Below are 12934 nucleotides of genomic sequence, written 5' to 3'. Positions count from 1 at the left end.
ACTGCTTCACTGTTGTGAACATTCTCAGAATGTTGGTGGATCTCATACCATGTTGGCCCCATTCCTGGAGTCAGCCTGCCTCTGCTGCTTGCTCAGCATCGTGCTTGATGTCTGACCAGTTTCTTGAAACTTGGCCAAAACAGAACCTATGCTTTGCGACACCTCACCCTCCTGCCACCCCCAAACCAGAGCCCTTGGCCCTACTCCTGCCATGGACTTCCTTATCTCAATATGATATACTACTGATTATCTAGTATTTCATATCAAAAGCCTGGGAGTTAGCCTTTATTTTTTCACATTGTTCTTTTTTTTCCAATTTATTTATTTTCAGAAAAACAGTATTCATTATTTTTTCACCACACCCAGTGCTCCATGCAAGCTGTGCCCTCTATAATACCCACCACCTGGTACCCCAACCTCCCTCCCCCCTCCCACTTCAAACCCCTCAGATTGTTTTTCAGAGTCCATAGTCTCTCATGGTTCACCTCCCTTTCCAATTTACCCAAAAGCACATACCCTCCCCAATGTCCATAACCCTACCCCCCTTCTCCCAACCCCCCTCCCCCCAGCAACCCACAGTTTGTTTCATGAGATTAAGAGTCAATTATGGTTTGTCTCCCTCCCTATCCCATCTTGTTTCATGGATTCTTCTCCTACCCACTTAAGCCCCCATGTTGCATCACTACTTCCTCATATCAGGGAGATCATATGATAGTTGTCTTTCTCCGCTTGACTTATTTCGCTAAGCATGATATGCTCTAGTTCCATCCATGTTGTCGCAAATGGCAAGATTTCGTTTCTTTTGATGACTGCATAGTATTCCATTGTGTATATATACCACATCTTCTTTTCACATTGTTCTTACCACTCTCTCAATCCACAAGCATCTCCTTGAATGCTGCCTTCAGAATTCCTCATGCAGCTAATCCTTCCTCTGGTTCCTCCAGTGACTTCCCAGAAACCAAGCCATTAGGTCTTTCCTGAGTGTGCTATAATTAACACCCACATTCCTGTTCCTGCTCCCAGTCCTCCCTTTGCAGCCAAGACTGAGTTAATGAAACCACAAATCTGTTGATTAACTATCTTGTTATGTTCCCACCTCTTATAGCCTCCCATTGCACTCAGATCAACCCTAGTCTCACTGACAGCATCAGGTCCTGTGTGATCAGTGTCTGCCCACCCTCAGCCCCATCCCAGCTCCCTTCCATTCCAATTACAGCCTCAGCCACACAGGACTTGCTCTTTCTTCATGTGCTTGAAGAAATTCACACTGGAGGTAGTCGTACTATTTCCTCCCTCTGCTTCTTCCCTGTTTCTCTGTATGACTGACTCTTCTTCCTAACTCCAGTGTCCATTCCTATGCCACCCCCTTGGAGAGGGCTTCTTCTTTTAAAATTAAAATTTAATGTGTTATTTGTTTCAGGGGTACAGGTCTGTGATTCACCAATCTTAACACAATTCACAGCACTCACCATAGCACATATCCTCCCCAGGGTCCATATCACAGCCACCCTATCCTGCCTCTGCTGCCAGCAGCCCTCAATTTGTTTCCTGAGATTAAGAGTCTCTTATGGTTTGTCTCCCTCCTGATCCCTTTTTATTTCATTTTTTCTTTCCCTACCCCCTTACAACCCTCCACCCAACCTCTCAAATTCCTCATAACAGAGAGATCATATGATAATTGTCTTTCTCTGATTGACTTATTTCACTCAGCGTAATACCTCTAGTTCCATCCATGTTGTCGCAAATGGCAAGATTTCATTTCTTTTGATGGCTGCATAGTATTCAATTGTGTATATATACCACATCTTCTTTATCCATTAATCTGTTGATGGACATCTAGGTTCTTTCCATAGTTTGGCTATTGTGGACATTGCTGCTATAAACATTCAGGTGCATGTGCCCCTTCAGATCACTACACTTGTGTCTTTAGGGTAAATGCCCAATAGTGTGATTGTTGGGTCATAGAGTAGCTCTATTTTTGACTTTTTGGGGAACCTCCATACTGTTTCCCAGAGTGGCTGCCCCAGCTTGCATTCCCACCAACAGCGTAGGAGGATTCCCTTTTTTGTTGAGGCCTTCTTAATAAACCCTGTTGGTGCCCTGCCTGGGCCTAAGGATTAAATACACCACATAGTAGGTGCTCAACAAGTGTTCTTTGGACAGATGAACAGATGAACAGATGGGTGAGGGCTGCTTTTTGTTCTTTCCCCGTGTAGTGGAGACTCCACCCCAGTGTCCCAGATGCAGCTCCAGCTCCCTGAGGTATTCAGGACACAAGTCACTGTTAATAGGGTGTGTAGGGGAACTCTGGGGAAAAAGCCCTGATGACAGGTGTTCTTTCCAGACTCCCAGACATGCTTCATCTTGTGTGGTTAATTTTCTGGTGCCGTTCTGTGGGCAGCAACCCCCATACAGGATTTGGAGAACAAAACAAAGATGATAATACTCATTTCTATGAATTCTGTAAAATGTAGTTGACTTATGGAAAATCTGCCTTCAAGTGTCATCTAATAGGACAAGATGCTCAGCACAGGTCTGCTGTGATCTATTTTGGACTTCCAAGTCTCCCCAGGGTCATTGATCTGACTGGGTCTGGGCCTGGCCAATGTCTCCCTTCAGAAGGGTGTGATGAAGGGACCATGGCTAGTTCTGTTCTGTCTCGCTGGTGAGGGGTCTCAAAGCACCTGAGCAGGGCTGACCGTCCCCATGATGCTCCAAGCAGTTGGGAGGCAGTGTCCAGAGAGGATGGCACCTGGGATCCGGCAGAGACCTGGGCTTCAGGAGTGTGCCTGTGTGTTGGCATGGGACTTGGCTGGAGCCACAGGATAGGTGACTGTGCATTCCCCTATGCCTTGGTCAGTTTGCATCTGCAGGGTTGTTTCCTTGCATCACCTGTACCTTCTACCTTCCTTGGATGCTGGAAGAGACAAGCTGGGAGGCACTTCAATGAGCTGAATGGAGCTCAGAGGTGACAGGGACACCTAAGTTCCTGGTCTGTGTCCCTTGTCTTTTAACAGAGGTACTGACTCCCAGGTTCCAGGACCCTGGGTTTTATTCAGCCCTGGGATGGAGGGGAGGCTTGACTATTTTAGCTGCCAGCTGTCCCTAGACCCCAGTTTAGCATTTGAATGACATTCACAACCAGAGTAAAGAAGATTTGTTGGGGACACTGCCAGAACAATTGTAGAAGGTCCAGGATTTCCAGAAAGTCATCACAAAGGGGACCAAAATTTTTCTGCTGTCTGAAGTCTTCTGGCAACTGAAGCTGAGGGTGGTAAGGTCAGGCTTGTCCCCAACACTTGAGCTTTGGCATTGTGGAAGAATCTCTCATCTGAGCTCATAGCAAATATTCCATGACTGAATCTGTGCAATGTGTTTGATCATGACTTCATTTATTCACACAACAAATCAAGGTGTTCTTCTAGGATCTGGGATAGCTCAGTGAACACCAAGGCAAAATTCCCTGCCTGCATCTCCTTTGTCAGAAGGACACATTCACAGGCCTCTGGGAATATCTGTGCCTGTGGAGGGGAGCGATTATTATCTATCAGATGTCCACATTTACATTGTTTCTTTATTTAGATATAAGCTACACTGAAGAAAACACACAGATGCTTAAGTTTCCATTTGATGAGTTCTGGTAATTCTATACCTCTGTGTAACCATCATCCAGACAGATTTAGGACATTGTCATCATTCTAGGAGTTTCCCTTGTGACCCGTCACACTCAGTCCCCCCAACCTGCTCTCTACACAGGCAACCCATTCTGATCTTTCAGCACAGATTGCTGTTGACTGTTGTTTAACTTCACATACAGCATGTACTTTTTTGTGTGTGTCTGGCCCCTTTTGCTCCATATAATATTTTGTTGACTCATCCATGCTTGGACTTATCTTAGAATCCCCTTATTTCTGGGACTGTGTAATAGTCCAAGGTCTGAACAGATGACCAGCTATTTATTTATCACAAGATGAATGCATGGTTGGGTTATTTCCAACTTTCATGGTTATGGGTGAGCACTGTGAACCAAGGTTCCAGTCTGTTTGTGGACATGAGCTTTCACTTCTCCAAGTGTGGAGTCATTAGGTCATAGCTGAGATAGAGGTTTGAATTTATGAGAAAGTGACAAATAGTTTCCAACACAGTTCTGTCACCATGCTGCCCACTAACACAAGAGTTCTTGATCTGGACCTTTGCTAGCATTTGACAATGCCAGGTTTCCTTTTTTTGCTGCTCTGGTGGCATGTGGTGGTATCTCCCTGTGGTTTTAATTTGCATTTCCTGATCACTGATGACAGTGAGGTTCTCCTGGTGCTCATTGGCCACTTTTTTTTCACATTTAATCCTAGTGTGGGTTCTGTTCCTCCTTGAACAGAATTTCAGAATTCTGAAATTAGTGGTGAATTTGTACGGGCAGCAAGAAGTTTGGAGAAATATGTTAGTACCAAGAGTTGGAGAAATTTTAGTCTTAGTGCTCTTTGTACCTTGTCTTCAGTTATTTTTTTTTCAAGACCTATCTGCAGTTATTCTCTCCTCTTTAATCAGTGGCTATTCTTAGATGCTTCTAAAAATCCTCACATGACATCCATCCATCCATCCATCCATCCATCCATCCATCCAGTGCATCAATCTATCCACTACTCATTCATCCACCCACTCAGTGTCCTTTCAGGTGAGAGGTGGTGCTGGGCTTTCTCCTTCCTTTCTTCCTTTGTGTCCACTCCCCATATCCATGCTGATTTCTGTATCAGAAAGTCTTGGGCACCCCTCAAATCCTCTAGGTTCCCTCTTTTACTGCAGCTGTAGCTGTGATGCTAGTCCCACACAGGCTTCCACCAGCCTTACAAAACCTGAAATGGACTTGCCTCTCTTGTTTCTTACTTGGTCCTTTTCTGATGTCTTGGTGTGGGACAGCTGGATCCCATGTGACACTAACATGTCCTACCTGGGTGTAGAGGATAGTCACCCTTCAAAGGAGTCAATGGGTAAATGCTTCTTCTTTTGTTCCTCCTGAGGGTGTCCTGAAGAGTGTCAGGTGTTTCTTCCTCAGTGTTCCTAGACTGAATAACAGTGGGCATTAGCTGAGACCACCCTAATGCACCCTTGATGGGATGTTTCCTTTCCCTGTTTCACTCTCCATCCCTTACACTTATTTCTGGGGTCACAGTCCCACATGACCTTGACTTAGACACTGCGTTTGGAGAATTCAGGCTCAGGCAATCTTGAAAATATGTGTCTGATACTGCTTCCATGTTAGAAGCCCTATAATGGCAGATCCGATATTCAGACCAATGTGCCAGTGTTATAAAACAAACTACCAGGTTCTTTCAGACCCATCCACTGCCTGCATTTCTCCATCATTGCTCCTACCTCTCTCCCTGTCGTCAGCCTTTATCTGTTTTCAACATTGCCAATGTCTGCCTCCCATTATGATTACCCATGCCTTGCTCCATCATAAACCCTCTCTCCATCATCACCCCTGCTGTCTCCCCCTGTCATAACTCCTGTTTCCCTCTGTCACTATCTATACCTCCCTTCATCATGACCCCTGAATCACCCCCCCATCATTCTGTTTCCCTCCATCATCAATCCTCCCTCCACCATCTCCTTTGCCTTTTTTCCACCATCACTCTACTTCTTTTACAGAGTTTGAAGCTCCTTTCCCACCAACAGTGTAGGAGGGTTCCCCTTTCTCTGCATCCTCGCCAGCATCTGTCATTTCCTGACTTGTTAATTTTAGCCATTCTGACTGGTATGAGGTGATATCTCATTGTGGTTTTGAAACTCCCATCGAAGGGGATGGCAGTGAAATCTGCCTGGGCTGTATGTGGCATAGAGCTCAGAGAAGTCTTCTCAGGAGAAGGATACATGTATGGAGAGGAGAGAATGAGTGGAGAGTACCTTAATTTTTGTCTGAAGAGATGTAAGAGTTATGAACACCAGCTTGGGTTCCATACTGAGAATCACTTCTAGTTCTGCTCCTTCATGGCTGCATGGCCTTAGCCAATTACTTAATCTTTCTGAGCTACAGTTCCTTCTTCTGTGGAAACAGAATATTGGTAATATGTTCTGCATAGGATTGCTGTGAGAACTTAGAGCGATGGCTCATGTGGCATGCTTGGCACTTGATAACCACTCAGTAAATATTCATTCTTTTTATGTGCTGAGTTTGTCTGCTAGAATGCGACCCCCCAGTGCCCAGATGTTGAGGTCATTCATTCAACTGCGTGTGGAGTCACCTTCCAAGGATCAAGACCTATGTAAACATGTGCAGAGTTTTCATCAGGTCAGGAGGACTGATGATTAGGTCAATAGGAGCAATCATGAGCTGTGATGAGCCTGACAGACCAGAGGTTGTGCCAGGTGTGGTTGATGGGCATGTCTGGAGTAGTCTGGCAGTTCTCCAAGTGGGGACTCTGGAGCAGCAACAGCAGCAACTCCTGGACACTTGCTGAAACACAGATTTTGGGGAGCCCATCCCAGATCTCTGGATGACTGTCTGAGGTCCAGGAAACTTATAACCAGGCCTCCAGTGGGGGATTTGATGACAGTGAGACCCCCCTGGTGTGGCAGCACAGTATAGCCTGGTTGCTCCTGAGACCCAAATAAGGTAAGGCATCACTTGCTTGATAAACCAAGTTTCTTGCCCTGCAGCCACCCTGATTTCTGCCCTTACTTTGGGAGATGGCCGTCAACTTTTCACATCTCTCCAGCTTTGTGAGATACTCTGTCTACTCTTTAAGGCCTCTGCCCCATGTCTTCATTCCGAGACCAGAGTGACCACAAGGCCTAGCATATCCAGGAAGGAACCTGTGGCATGAGCCAGGGATGCCCTCCCACTTACTCATCTTACCAAAGAGGCATCTATTCTGGTTGTTTCCTGTTTGGATCCAGCAGGACCAGACTTTTCACGTGTCTGCACTTCACAGAATCTTGTGTCAGCCTGTGGAGGTGTACAAATGATGCAAAAGTCAAAGCCCTCTGATTAAAATAAGGAACGGCACACCCTGCAGGGAAGACAGGGGGAGGCAGTGCAGAATTTTGCAGCCCAGTCCTTTCTGATTTTACACTTTGACAATGAAAGTGGCACTAAAAGAAGCCCCCAGAAGACAGACTGGAGGGAGAGTCCCATAAATCCTCATCTATGTTCAATTTTCTTCTCTCTGCAGAGTTTTTAACCAAAGAATCCCAGCATGCAGGGCCTTGATCCCCACACCTCTGAATACTAGGGGAAGCTCCTTTATTGTCTCCAGAGGCCTAGAGGGAATGGGGGAGCTCCCTCACTGTAGGGGGAGTAGGGGGATTTCCTGGGGCCTATGAGACGACACCACAGCTCCTGTGCTGCTGGACAGCAGAGCTTATGCCCACGGCCAGTAGGGCCACAGGGAGGAGACAGAGAGAATTACAACTGTGTCTGCCCACGGTGCAGTCCCTCTAAGGCAGATACAATGTCAGGGACTGCATAAACTAAATCCACAGACACTGACCCTCAGTAGTTGATGTGGCAGAGCAGTCCCTGGAAACACGCTGAGATGAAGAGTCACACACAGGTGATTTCTAAGGCAGAGCTGCCAGGTGAAGCCAGCAGGGAGAGGAGGAGACAGCAGGGAGAGGAGAGGTGGGTCAGTATGTGGCTGATCCCATGGCGAACTTGGCCTGCAAGATGGCCACATTTCTCCAATTCACAGATGAAGAAACTGAGACTCAGCAAATTTAGATAATGAGTCCAGAGTTACCCTGATACCTGGTTAGTGAAGTGGTGTGCATCTGAACTTGTACCTTTGGACTCCAAAGCTCAAGATTGCAGGTACGGGGAAAATAAGAGTCAGCTGTAATGTGTTGAAATGTGGGGTGGGGAGGGTGCCTGGCAGTAGGGGCAGAGTAAGTCCCATGTTTGGTCAAGGATCTTACTGCACTGGAAATCCCAGGGGTCTTCATTTGAAAAACCCTCATGATCACACTACTGGTCTGCGTCAATCTCTGAACCTCAAATAGTAGCTTGTTTTCTGAGCACAGAGAGGGCCATGGAAGATCTAACCTGGGGTCAAGCCCAGGGGTCCTGGATTGTTTCTGTTTTGCCTGAGTGTGCTGTGTGATCTGGCACAAGATGCCCCCTTTCTGAGCCTCGGTTTCCCAACTGCTCTTCCAGTTTCCTTCTGACTCTGAATTGGCCAGTTCTGGTAGATAAAAGCTGGTGCAGGAAGGTGGAGTTAGTCCTGGCCTACTAAGCTGTCTGTTACCTGTTTTGTCCCATGTCATCCTGCATGGGTCATATCTGTCCCTGACCACAGAAACAGGGTAAAAAAATTGACTCAGATTCAGTCTTCTCCTGAAGAGACTGGTCCTCTCCTTTCTAACTACTGTTGCCGTAATGGCCAACTGTGAAAATGTTTTCCAAGTTAGAGTTGATTAACACTTATATTTTGAATCTTGGGAAAAATAATCCAATAGTAGGCATGGAAGATTTAGGTGGATACAGCTTTAATAATAGTCATAAAGAAGCAGGGATCCTCCATCTCTTCTAAGCCAACCCATGCTGGCAAATATACATGCTCTCAAACAGAACCAACAGAATGGCTTGTCCAATAGAAATGCATTATCATGGGGTTCCTGGTTGGCTCAGTTGTTAAGCATCTGCCTTCAGCTCAGGTCATGATCCCAGGGTCCTGGGATCAAACCCCTGCATCGGGCTCCCTGTTCTTCGGGAAGCCTGTTTTCCCTCTCCTACTCCCCCTGCTTGTATCCCCTCTTTTGCGGTGTCTCCCTCTGTCAAATAATTAAATAAAATCTTTTTTTTTTTTTTTTAGATTTTATTTATTTATTTGACAGAGAGAGATCACAAGTAGACAGAGAGGCAGGCAGAGAGAGAGAGGAGGAAGCAGGCTCCCCGCCGAGCAGAGAGCCCGACGCGGGACTCGATCCCAGGACCCTGAGATCATGACCCGAGCCGAAGGCAGCGGCTTAACCCACTGAGCCACCCAGGCGCAAGTGGCTCACCTTGGGCTCCCATGGCTGCACTATGTGTGATTTCAACAATGAAAATCAACAATTTTCTCTGCAGTCACGGAGCCAAGGCTTGTTGCGTATTAAGCAGGATGGTTTCTGGAGAGGGTTTAATTATTAAGTTTTGATTTTACACATACATTCAACTTGTCTCCCTCAAACAAGGGCGGTAAAAGGCACATTTCTGAAGAAACATTGGACCGTGTCTGGGGCACAGGACAGAAGAGCAGATGGAGAAATGGCTGGTTAGGGGCACACTTACTGCTTTTCTGCAACACAAAGCCACCACTGGGGAGACGGTTTGGCTCAGCCACTTCTGATGGGTTCCCTGGGTCTGATGTTTTACAGAAGTGCTGAAGGAAACCCCAACGAGGCTGGGCTGAGGGTGGGTTGGGGGACAGTTGGTCCTGGGCCCCCAGCCTCACCCCAACAAGAGCATTTTCTATAGACTGTTCACATAGAAAAACTACCCAGGTATTTCAACATTTATATGTTCACAGAATTGTTTGAAAACATAGTTCTGCTATTAAAAACTTTAGAAAACCACTGAGTTCATTTAATCTCTCTGCTTACATTGGGAGAGCAGAAGTAGAAAGAGTCTCGGTAAAGAACTCATGGGTTACCCAGTGAGATGGTAACAGATACCACGGCCTTCACAACACCAGTTCAGGCCTTTGCTCTACCAGTCAGTTATTTGATTAAAATACCCTTTCAAGATGTTTCTTAGTGACAGTATCATGCCTACTCCATAAACTTTCCCCAAACCAAAACCTGTCCCATATCTGTCTTTGGGGGCATTTATTCTTTGTTTCTAATTCTTGAAATACCTGCTGTGACTTTCCTTATGGTCCCAGAGCTGGCATCAACATCCTCAGCTCCTTTGTGTGGGGACTGAGATGACTTGTCTAACTTTTCTCCACTAGTGGGTGGAAGAGCTGGGATGTATGCTTACATGCTCCCCTGATGTTGCATACTTATCGCAGGCAGACACCTTGTTCCCGCACAAGTGGCTCTTTCCACCGGTTCATTATTCAGTGAATTGCTAAGGCGTGTCTGCTCTGTGCCAGGCACTGTTCCAGACACTGGGGATGCAACAGAGAAACAGAGTCCCCTAGCTCATGGATGTAAGCCCAGTTTGTTGGTCTTCAAAATTCCAAGTGTGGTGCATTAAGTTCAGAGACTAATTCTGGAAGTTTGGATCTATGAGCCCCAAATAGAACTCTGGCCCACCAGGTCAGGTACATGGTTGATATGCTCTTTAGACATTTGTGTTTATGAGATGGAATCCTCACTGAAGCCACTGAAATAAAAATAAAACATGGGTTTTATTTTAAGGATCTTGGAGTATATCACAGGACCTGAGTGCAGGAATGTGACTGGGCTTCACACTTCATGAAATGGAAGTAGAACTGGAGACAGAGGCTCCATCGGTCCTTCGTGTCCATGTAGTTTCCTGTTTTGTTTGAATGTTGGCTTCATTCTTCTTCCTGAAGCCAGTTTTCAACACTGAGTGCTGCATATTTTACATCTTGTAGCTTCAGTCACCCAGAGAGCCCAGCCATTTGTGGGGCAAGGGCTGCTGAGTGCCTTGGACCTGTATGCCTCCCCATGTGAACACATACACACCTAACACATATGCACACACGTGTGTACACACATGGATAAAGGGGGTGGGTTAGAGGCACAGGGAAAGTTTCAGAGGAGGAGAGGTGCTGGGAACATGAAACTATATAGCTACATCATAAAGCTTATCCTGGACCTTCTGCATTGCCTCTTGAACATACTCACACTTGGGATCATGACATTCCGAAGAGGCATTTAGGGACCTCCAGTGGTCATAGGCCCAAGGAGGTCCAGGCAAAAGCTCAGTGCATGCTCAACTTCAGGACCATGACCAAGGGTAAAAAGATGTCACATCACCCAACACAGTGTTATTTTACTGGGTCCGGGTTCTCTGGAAGATGTAGGAAGCAATGTGGTGCAAATCCTTCCTCCACCTCCTTTGTGGATTTTTTTTTGGGGGGGGGAAGGAAGCATCTGTGCAAATATAAAATATCATTTCTGTAATGATTCTTGAGATGCACTTTTTAAAAAAACTTTTTTAGTTTTTAGAAGTTTTAACTTAAATCCACTTAAACATACAGTGTGATATTAGTTTCAGGTGTACAATATAGTAATTCAACACTTCCACGCTGTGTTCATCATGACAAGTACACTCCTTAACCACCTTCACCTATTTTACCCATCCTCCCACCCACCTCCCCCCGGGTAACCAATAGCTTATTTTCTATAGGTAAGATCTATAGATCTATAGCAATCCTATAGGTTTGCTCCTCTCTCTTTCTCTCTTTTTGTTCCTGGCTTGTTGACTTTGTTTCTTAAATTTCACCTGAGTGAAATATGCTATTTGTCTTTCTGTGACTGACTTATTTCACTTAACATAATATACTCTAGCTCCATCCATGTTATTGCAAATGGAAAGATTTCATTATTTTATTACTAATATTCCATTGTGTGTGTGTATGTATATGTATGTATGTTTATGTGTGTGTGTGTGTGTGTGTATATATATATATATATATATATATCTATCTCACATCTTCATCCACTTATCAGGTCATCAGGTGATGGACACTTGGGCTGTTTCCATAGCTTGGCTATTGAGATAATGCTAATATAAACCTCAGGGTGCATGTATCCCTTTGACTTACTGTTTTTGGATTCTGTGGGTAGATACCTAGTAGTACAATTGCTGGATCATAGGGTAGTTCTATTTTTAACTTTAACTTATTTTATTTTATTTTTTTTATTAGTTTCAGAAGTAGAATTCAGTGTCTCATCAGTTGCATATAACACCCAGTGTTCATTATATCATGTGCCCTCCTTAATCCCCACCACCCAGTTACCCCTTTCCCCCAACCCTCTCTCCTCCAGCCATCCTCAGTTTGTTTAAAAACATATTTTAGCTTCTCCAGAATTAGGATAGTCTTTAGAGTTGATGACATGTCATAGCTTTCCTGGTAAAGGATTTCTTACTTAGCGGTACATAAAATAGTGGTGTTTTAAATCCTTTGAAATAGAACAGTTGCTGAGGCACATGTCTTTGAAAAAAAGAAAGCAAATAACATGGTAGAACAGACTGGCCTGACAACCAGGGTAGGTTTCATGGCTTGAAGCAAATGGGTTTCAAAAGTACAGGAAAGTTGGCCGGAAGGGACATAAACTTGTCTCCAGGATCCTAATTTTGGGAACTGAGCCAGGCTGGAATGGCAGCACAGGAGGTTTGGGCTACGTGTAAAAATCCCCCTAAATATTGAAATGAGATGTAGAAATTGAATGTGGAGTTCCATTCCAAAGGGTCTTCTAAAAGTGAGGTGATTCTCCATGGTCTTGGAGGTTGTAAGAACGTCTGGCTAATGACAGAAGTGTGGATCAGTGGACTTTCAGTTGTATTGACTTTGGCTGCAAGTCACTGAAAATGTGAATTCACATTGGCTTAAGGAGGAAGATAATTTATTATCTCACATAAAAGGAAGTCAGTAGTTGGATCCCAGAAATCCTCATCAATCTGTTGAGTTTCCTTTTGCTTTTTAGTTAACTCTGATTAAACTGTCTTGGTTTTTCTTCAGGCAAGACAAAAAAAACATTTACTATGTCCTTTTTTCAGAAAGGAAAGTGACAATGTTAACCCTTCCTTGCCCTGGGGCTTGACCAGGCCATTCAAGGACCCAAGTCTCTGACCTGGACTTGACTTCTGAGCAGACTGTCTCAGTGCTCTTGAGGACTGCAGTGCACTTATGAAAATGCCCAGAGGAAGGAAAGGAATATTTTTTCCCACTGTTAGTATTTTAGGAGGAGGGACCATTCCCTGGACTCCCTGTTGACTTCCTCTTGCACATCATTGGTCAGAAACAGACAAAAGCCAGGG

The sequence above is a fragment of the Neovison vison genome, chromosome 8, assembly GCF_020171115.1.
Source record: "Neovison vison isolate M4711 chromosome 8, ASM_NN_V1, whole genome shotgun sequence".
NCBI lineage: Eukaryota > Metazoa > Chordata > Mammalia > Carnivora > Mustelidae > Neogale > Neogale vison.
The sequence above is the reverse complement of the archived record's forward strand: the minus strand, read 5'-3'. Positions refer to the sequence as shown.